Below are 9492 nucleotides of genomic sequence, written 5' to 3' on the forward strand. Positions count from 1 at the left end.
TGATCAGTAGTGCACATGTGTAGCAGAGGGCTGCAGTTTATGACGTGTTCTCTGACCACCAGACCAAAACTGTCTGGCACAAGGCTTTCGGGGTTTGTGCTGGCATGCCTGAAAGACCTGACTGAAAGAATAAAAGCATAATGAAAAGATAAGAGTAAATGAAGACTGCCTAACTCCAGTCCTGGAGCTGTACCATCTTGCATAATTTCCCAGCCCTGGTCTAACAGACTGGATCCAGTCTACACCTGCCTGCTCTTGCAGCAGAATAGTAGAACCAGTTGGAAAGGACACTATGCAGCATGGCAGTTCTGCACCAGAGCAACTGGGTATCCCTGATGCTAATGACAATATGAAAAACATTACAGAGTTTCTATGGAGACTTCTGGATGGGAGGGTGAATTTTAGGCTCCACCCCTCCTGATTTAACTGTTGTTCCTCTAGCTCCGCCCTGGTGCTGCTCAATGTTATCATTATAAATTACCCTTATTAATTAGGATCCTGTGGATGTCTAATTCCCAGTACAATGCCTGGTGGGAATGAAAGCCATCCCACTGACGGGTTCTTCTGATGGGGATCAGACATGGAACAGCAGATTTCTCACAGACCAAAGGAATCATTAATCACACAGACCTGTCACAGCCTCCAAGTCTTCACCAAGACTGATTTGCAGAAGAGACTTTTGGCATTGTCAGACGTAATTTTGATTTCATAGGTGGGGGGGACACACAAATTTTGTTGACGGGGTGGCGAATGAAAATTGTTGCCGGGGGGGGGTGGGTGATGGGGGGGGGGGGCGAAAATTGTTGACGGAGGGGGGGGGTGGGGGTGGAGAGCGTAAAGTGTTACCGGAGCAACACCACCCCCCCACCACCCCCCCCCCCCCACCACCCCCCCCCCCCCACCCCCTCGGAGCGGTCGTTTTCTGCATGGTCCTAGTGCCAGGGGCGGATCTACGGGCGGGCCTCACCCTGATTGGCAGCTGGGCCCACCTAATCACAAGCTCAGAATACAGTTTTCCGTATGAAAATTAAAGAAAATAAACTATAATTGCTGCAGGATGGCGCCTAGCACACGAGTCATTTAGTGACCATACACCCCCCCCCCCCCCCCCCCCCATCCACCACTGCCTAGCGCTAGATTTTTTTAACCGTTAAAAAGTGGGGGGGACATGGCTTCGTTGCTATTTAAATATTTGGTTTTAACTGTAAAAACTGGGGGGGACCAAAACTGGCTTTTGAAAAAAAAAAGTCAGTGATTACGTCCATGATTGTCAGAATGCCAATTCTCCTTTGCTCCTTGACTGCTAGATTTCAGGTCCTGTGATGGATGCAGGATATGTTAAATTCCACATAAAACTTATTTAACAATACACATAAAACAATGCCATGTAGTAAACACAGACAGAAAGAATTTTAAAAGTGAGTTGTTAACTCAGGGCCGGCGACGCCCCCTTTCGCCCCCCACCCCCCCCCCCCCCCCCATCCCCCCCCTTTTGCCCTGTGTTAACTGTTACATAGCTTTCAATGGAGGGGGGTTGATGTGTTCCATTCCAGGTCTTGGTGACTGCAGAAGATTTGGCAAAACTAGACACTGATAGTCCAGACTCAGGACACTAATAGTCCAGACTCAGGACACTAATAGTCCAGACTCAGGACACTAATAGTCCAGACTCAGGACACTAATAGTCCAGACTCAGGACACTGATAGTCCAGACTCAGGACACTAATAGTCCATACCAGGGTTTTGCTAATACCCTCCTGCATTTGCTTATTATCTGAGATAGAATGAATGAAATCATCTGGATGTTCAAAAATGAGGACCTTTACACATAACACATATCACTTATACACCTCTGGGCAAAGGTAAATAACTAGAATAAAAGAAAGTATTACTCCAAGAAATATGTAACCTGTCATGATTTTAGTACAGGATTCCACAGTGTGACAGTTGCACTGAATGACATTTCCTTTGGTCTGTTTATGGCACACAGGATGGAATTTGTATCAGAGACAGGAGCTTAGAAGGAAAGAGTTTCATGGGCTTTTAGGGAGACAGAAATAAAAAATAAGACACATAATGATAAACTTACCGTTTAAAGCAGATACATGTGGAATGTGGTTTGTTAGGTTTGCAAAAAATCCTTTGATCTAATTAAAACCAGTGTAGATTATGTCTGCTTAAAACATAATTATAAGTACCCCGTTCTATGTGCAGTTCTTAAATACATTTTCATAGGCGGTTAACTTCATACAGAAAAAAAAAAACATTTTCTTTGCATAATTCCTTCCTAAGAACTGCACAAAACATTGAATTGTAATATTAACTACCATCAGACAGACTGACGGAGAACAAAAACGTTATATTATGTTGAATAACATGAATATAGCATGAATAGCATGAATAACCCTTATTATATTTCTACTAATACTAAAATAGTACTGCTAATATAGTACTGACAATACAATAGAGCCAGCAGAACACAAGCAAAGGGACAGTTAGTGAACTAGGACCTGAATATTGTGGTACATCAGCTCAATTCATGATTTGTGTGTTGGAGGGAAAATTCAACAGAACCCTGTTGTCTACGTTACGATAGACTCAGCCAAACCTCTTCAAGTGTTTGTGTTTCTGGTCCTGCTGTTGGTAGTGGTGAAGACTGAATGTTAATAGGTGCTTTTGACAACCACTGTCGGTTAATGCCGTTAACTTGACAAGATTTCCTGTAATACAGTATGTATAAGGGATGGAAGCCATTTGTGAATAGATTCGTGATGCTCTGATTAATTAAAAGTGCTGTACACAGCCATGTAGGCTGACAGGGGGGATCACAAGTCCGTTGTTCCTGAGAAGCCTGTGAGGAATTACACAGCCTAGAGAATCTTGTTAGTTCCAGTGAAAATGGATGTACAATTGTTTACATGTGATTTAAAGTGGGTATAATACTGTAGACCAGAGGAAGACAACACACAGGCAACAACATATATTTTTAGCCTTCTCAGCAATTGCTAGTTTGCTAGTTATGTTTTGATGTGGTTAAAACGTAAAGTGCATCTTAAGCTATATTTCACCTTAGCGTAAATGTTCCATACCTCAAGACAGCTAATCCAGACTGAAATGATGGCGACAGCTTAACATATGCTTGAGTCATCTTAGTTGTAGAAACTGAAAACTGAAAAAAATAATTTAGCATTCTTAACAGGACCCTGATCTTCAAAAGAGTTCTGTCATCACAGGAGACCACTGTTTGACCTAAAAAATTGTAAAGTGCCAGCAGTTAAATGGAGTTTCTCCAGTAGGTTGTAGAGCACATATCAGAACATAAGAGTCCCTCTCAGGACTTTGTTCTCGCTGCCTGGTTTTTAAGCTCACTATCCACCCGGCAGAATTAATTAGTGGACTGACCCAGGTGACATGTTATGATTGAGCCGTCTCTTTAAAACCTGGCCTCGTCAAACCTTCTGCTGGCTTAATGCAAATAAACAGGGATTTGTGTACATAAACAAGGCTCAGATAGTTGATTTATGAATATAAAGACATTGTATCTGGGGATCTAGCCTGTGTGTCTGTGGACTTCAGTGGTCTGTTCGTGGTTCTGTCCTGTGCTAAGAGCAAAGCGCTATCAGCGGTGAGCAGGTGACTGCTGTTATCATCACAGGTAGATTATTCCGGAAGGTGCCTCCTGCTTTAGAGGCCGCTTAACCAGGTAGCGCTGATCTTCAAAGTGTTGCTGGCACTCGTGACCAATCTCACACCTCTTGGTTCTCGGGACGAGACAAGGGCATCTCCCCGGAGCTGAGTGGCGTGGCAGCAATGATTGTGTGAGTGAGTGTGTACGCACATGTCCGTGTGTACTCATGCACATGTGTGTATGAATGTGCTTGCGTGTGTTAGTGAGTGTGTGTTTGTACTGCTTTCACTGCCCGTATTTATTTATTTATTAGGAGACTTGGCCCGAGGCACCATCCGTCGTGTGTCACTCACAGTGTCCTTCTGTACAAGCACAGAGATGTGATCTTCACTGTCATCGTGATGGATAGCTGTGGGTGACTCCTGACTTCGGCGCCTGTTGTGAAATAAACAGCCGTTTGCTGAGATCATCTCAAACATAATGCAGACTTACATGAGACACACTTTGTGTCCGGAGATGTCGCTATGATGACACTAAAACTGTCCTGCCCTTGATAGTAAAATTTATTTTTTGACTTGACAGTCTCTCTTGAAGTACACTTTTTTAAATAGTCAAAAAGCTAATTCTCTCTCTCTCTCTGTTTCCAAGAAGGACCTGGAATTAATCAGGTTGTGTCGGCATGGCTAAGCGTGTGTCCCCCTGTCCTTTCCTGTCCCTCCCTCGTTCTGGTGCCGTCTGTCCTCAGCAGGCCCTTGTCTGTCCTCACTCACCTTGAGTTTGGGTTGCAGACACACTGTCTCCCACTGCGCTGTGTCCATCTCCTCTTCACCCTCCGCCACACACCCAATCAGATACACCTGATACAACCACCCAACTGCTTAAACACTGAGGCCAAACCATTTAACGAGTGCTAGCAGTCGGAGTCCAGCACTGCGGATGCAACAACCAGCTGCACTACTAACCCCACTGCCCTCTGTGTATACTGCTTTACAGTATAATCAGTGTATCATCTCTCTCTCTCTCTTTCATTCACTCTCTCTCTCCTTATTTCTCTTTCTGCTCGTCTTTTTCTTTCCTCTTTGTTTAGCGGGGTGGGCCACAGAGGACGTGCAGCTCTCGCAGTCTCCGCTCGTAGTCACAGCTTGGCTTCTTCAGAATTCTAATCAGACGTCAGGCGGGGGCATCGGTCACCTCAGCCCTTGGTCTCCGAATGCCAGATGCGGATGTGGGAAGACATAATTACGCCTGACAGCAGAGGGTCGCATGAGTGGTGGAAAGCAGTCTGTGATTTGCTAGAAAATACTTTAATTATGTCCACGTGGGTGTGTGTGCATGAACATTTATGTGCTGAAAAGACAGAGAGTGTACTGAACAACAATAACAAACAATAACTAGCTAGAAAAAAAAACATAAACTTGTGTTTACTCTTCCCAAAGTAAGATATGCCTTAATTTGTTAGCCCATTGCATCGGATTATATAGATATGGTCTGATACTGAGATACTCCGCATCCTATTCAGCATGCTTCTGCATTTAAACCACAAAAACCCTATTTATGCCCGAGCGCACAAGCACGAGCTTAGGTCTGATTTCTCTTTTGCACGTGAATGCCCCGCCCCACCCCAAGTTGCAGCGCGCGGCCGTGGTGTGCACGGTTCGGCCGTGGTGTGCACGGTTCAGCGGCGCGATGTTGCCGCTCTGCGAGCTTTCGCGCGCCCGGCGCTGGATATGTCAAAACGTGAACCTCTGTGAGAAGTACCAGCGATGTGCACCAGCCAAAGCGAGGGTAAACGCGCTCACCGCATTAAAACCGTCGTACATTTGTGTAATTTACCAAATGCAGCTGGAAGTAAAAGCTTTAAAATGTAATATCAGTTTGGTATGTTCTGTTTTACTATTCGGGAAAGTGTTAGAGAACACGAGAGGAAGAGAATCAAGAATTTAGTCTTTTGTATTAGATATTTAATAGGATGTTCCTACATACCGTAGTCATGTAGATGTTCTAGTAGTATAAATACCGTTAGAAGAACAGATTACTAAAGAAGAAAAGTTTTCTTCTTTTCAAACGACTCACTCATATTTCCTCACAGGCAGAGGGGTCACGAGGAGGTCACGCCGAGCATTGGTGGTTCAGTGGTAGAATTCTCGCCTGCCACGCGGGAGGCCCGGGTTCGATTCCCGGCCAATGCAAGCTGTTTTTATCGTCCAGCCATGCACAAAAGGTTTTGGCCCCGTTTCAAAAAAGCTTAGATTCCTTTTAAAAGCAGATGGAGTATTTTTTTATTGCCGATTGCAAAACAAACGTGCCTCTCATTTGTATGTAAAGGTTAGCATAGCTTAGCCAACAGAAGAGAATGTCAGAAACATTATATATTTATTCATGTTATTGTTAGATGTGAAACTAACACAAACATGAAATTAGATCATGTGCTCATTAATATAATAATCTTTAGGTTGTGTGAGACTCAAATATTAGGAGCTCAAAACTAACTATAATGATGTAGAATTGTACATAATTTTTTCCTTCAACACACACACACACACACACACACACACACACACACACACACACACACACACACACACACACACACACACACACACACACACAGTGTCAGTCTGTTGAGATGAAATGTCTGTATTCATAACCTTGAAGAACAGATCAATGTAGGTCACAGTGTGTTTCCAAGTGTGAAACAATAACTACAAACGACAAACAAACAACCACAGCTTTATTCCTCCTGGCCTGCTTCATTTTTCTACTCTCTATGCAGGATATAAAGAGGTTTTCAGCTCTGGACCTGTAATTCTGTTCCTGGGTATGTCTTTTCAAATCACTGGTATTTCACTTAGGAGTGATTAGTGCCTTTGAGATCGGGGCCGAGTGTTCTATGACAACTTAATGGAATATTCCACCATTCATCTTGCGTATAAAAATACGTATAAAACGTATAAATATGTATAAAAAATATTACCAAGAGAGTGAGTGAGGGAGAGAGGCTGACTGGCTGACTGAATGACTTACTGACTGACATTTTGGCCGTAGCACCCCCCTCTCTGGTTTTAAGATTAAAAGTCAACAACAGTGGAATGATGCAAATAAAATGGCTTATCTTAATAGAAATTATTAGTTGTAGAACAGAACAGCTTCAAAGCTTATATTCACTTCATGAATAGCTTTATTTATTCCATAAAATTCAATAAGCATGAATGTATTATGTATGTACAGGCATACGTATTTGTATTTTGCTTTAAACCAAGCTTTCAGTTTGCACAACTTTTTTTGCTATTGTTCTATTGATTAAGAAAGCAGCCATTGTTTTTTTGAACAGTTCATTTATGTATTTTAATGCTCTGTTTACCTCCAGCTCTTTGAAGAACAGATCACCACAACCAACTCAATGGTCAATTCAATGATCAATTCTTCCTCCAAAGTCTTATTTTTATCTTGTTTCTGTAGTGATGAGTGCAAAAACAATCAGTACTGGCTCCATTTTGATATGACATGTATGATATGTATACCGTGTGATATACAGTTCGTTTCCATGTATGAGCAGTGTAACAATTCTGAGAGCTTGAGAGTGGTGTAGTGTCTGGCGTTTGTGTGCTGCACTCTTCAGCAGCCAAACCTCTCCTCCAGCCTCACCCCTGCCCCGCCCATGACCAGCCCTGCCCCGCCCATGACCAGCCTTGCCCCGCCCACGACCAGCCCTGACAGCGAAAATAATTCCCTTTACTGAACAAGCAGATATCTATGAAATACACGAGAATAACTACAGTTAGCATGAAGTACTGACAAGCAGGCCCGTTGACAGTCTTGCTGGGGCCCGGGACAAGAAAGTTTCATGTAAAATGACGTAATCGCAGTGGCTCCGTGCACGAGGTCGTGCACCTCTCGACTTTTGTAACTTCGCGCGCGCCGCGCTTCAGCGCAATGAACAAAGTCATGTTTGCAGGGTTCATACACGGTTGAGCCATGGTTTGCAGGTGGAATTCAAGCACTTGTACATCACTTTAAAGGTCCATTTCAATATTTTCCAGCACGTTAAACTTAATTAAGTTAAATCTTTATACATATACTCGAAATGATTCGAAATAATTCGTTTTATCACATTATTTAATGGTTGTTTATTTTCAAAACGCCCGATCTTAACGTCTTCACGTTCTCTCATGTTTCGTCCTGGAATTACAAGAGGCTCGTATTTGTTAACGTAATAAAAGAGAATTGTTCAGTCAGATAGCTATTTGTTGTGAAACGAAGTAGTTACAATTTCAAGCATTTTCAAGTACTTTAGCCTAAATTCCAGCACTTTTCAAACCTGGAACACAATGCAACTTTAAAATTTGTCAGGTAAATGTTTTTCCTTTCTTTTCTGCGCTATAGATTTCTGTTTTCTTTAACTATCCACCACTGTATTTCCCGCTGTTGGGCGAGTACCAGCCGGTTACGGTCGCTGGATCAAACCACTGTATGCACTTAATGGAAAATATGCAGATAGGTAAAAAAACATATATATTTTAGCCATTGAGCTTATTTTGAGTACAGAATTTTATATTAATGAAAGATTTCAAGATTATTTAAAAATTATAGACTTTAAATAAAAAATAAATTGCTGGGCTCTTTGATGGGCCCCCCTGGCCCTGGGGCCCGGGACAACAGACCCGGTTGTCCCCCCCTGTCGACGGGGCTGCTGACAAGTGTTTGTTCAGTGCACGGACGTAATTTGGGGGGGGGACATGTCCCCCCCACTTTTTCAAAAGTCCCCTCCAGTTTTTACGGTTAAAACCAAATATTTAAATAGCGACGAATCCATGTCCCCCCCACTTTTGAAATCAAAATTACGTCCATGGTTCAGTATGTAGGAAGATTTAGCATTGTGTTCTCACATTGTCTGTAAATTATTGTGTGATTGTGACTATTATTGTGATTACTGATCTGTGTGTTCATCTGACATTGCCTTAGAAGTGAAGTGTTTTTGAATTTGACGTTTGTCTCTGCTTGCACGTTAAGTGTTGAAGTGTATAACTGTTTTCTGTAACACGGATCCTTCCTGCTGTGCAGTAAAACATCACAGGCTGTGAGTGAACACTCACCCATACTGCTGCTCGCTAGTGCCGTCACTCTCAGAGACACGTGACAGAAGCCAGATGCAGAGAGGACATGTCTCACAAATGTAGAGAGGACATCTCTCACAGGCCGGAGTGAACCAGCAGACGGCGGGATTAGACCATGCTAGACACATGGTCAGAAGTACTGACCATAATTTCTCAAGTATCAAACACGAAACTGACTAGCAAGCAACTTCTGCCATTCACCTCTGCTTCACAGGTGGACAGGAGCAAGGAATAGATCAAAGAAGGTCTCAGCCCATAACAGGGGCTTGCAGAATCAGCTCACTTATATTATTATCATATAATTTATTATATAATCTGAGGAGAAATATCGATTTTTCCAGCAGCGACATATCCAGTTCATCTTATTACTTATCTTGATTATGAAACCTATCACATTGGACTTGCTGTCTAAGAGCAATGCGGGCAGAGTCAGTGTGGGAGCTGAGGCCGTATAGTGTAGCAGTGCACAGGCTGCTCAAACACAGCAGAAAAGCGCCTTTATTATTTAACCGCCCAGAAAAAGGAGTCTGACCGACCCCATGTGGCAGAGGCATCAGTCAGTGGAAGGAAAGAGCTCTGGTCTGGTCTGCATGGCTTTGGTGTCTGCCGCATAAACAAAGGGAGGTTTGATCAGGCTCTGTGTGACCTTTGAGTTCTTCTGCTCTGTGCATGTGGTGCCACAGGCTTGCTCATGAACCCAAGATACCAAGACAGAGGCAGTGTGTGTGTGTGTGTGTGTGTGTGTTCCTG

The 9492-nt window shown here is 43.2% G+C and overlaps 1 non-coding gene across 1 annotated transcript; it reads left to right on the plus strand.

Moving 5' to 3' along the window:
* The first annotated feature begins 5746 nt into the window (after positions 1 to 5746).
* trnag-gcc (transfer RNA glycine (anticodon GCC)) lies at positions 5747 to 5817 on the plus strand. The gene has a single exon. It is a non-coding gene; the product is annotated as a tRNA-Gly (tRNA).
* The last annotated feature ends 3675 nt before the right edge of the window (positions 5818 to 9492 follow it).

Source organism: Brachyhypopomus gauderio, chromosome 15 (genome assembly GCF_052324685.1).
Source record: "Brachyhypopomus gauderio isolate BG-103 chromosome 15, BGAUD_0.2, whole genome shotgun sequence".
NCBI lineage: Eukaryota > Metazoa > Chordata > Actinopteri > Gymnotiformes > Hypopomidae > Brachyhypopomus > Brachyhypopomus gauderio.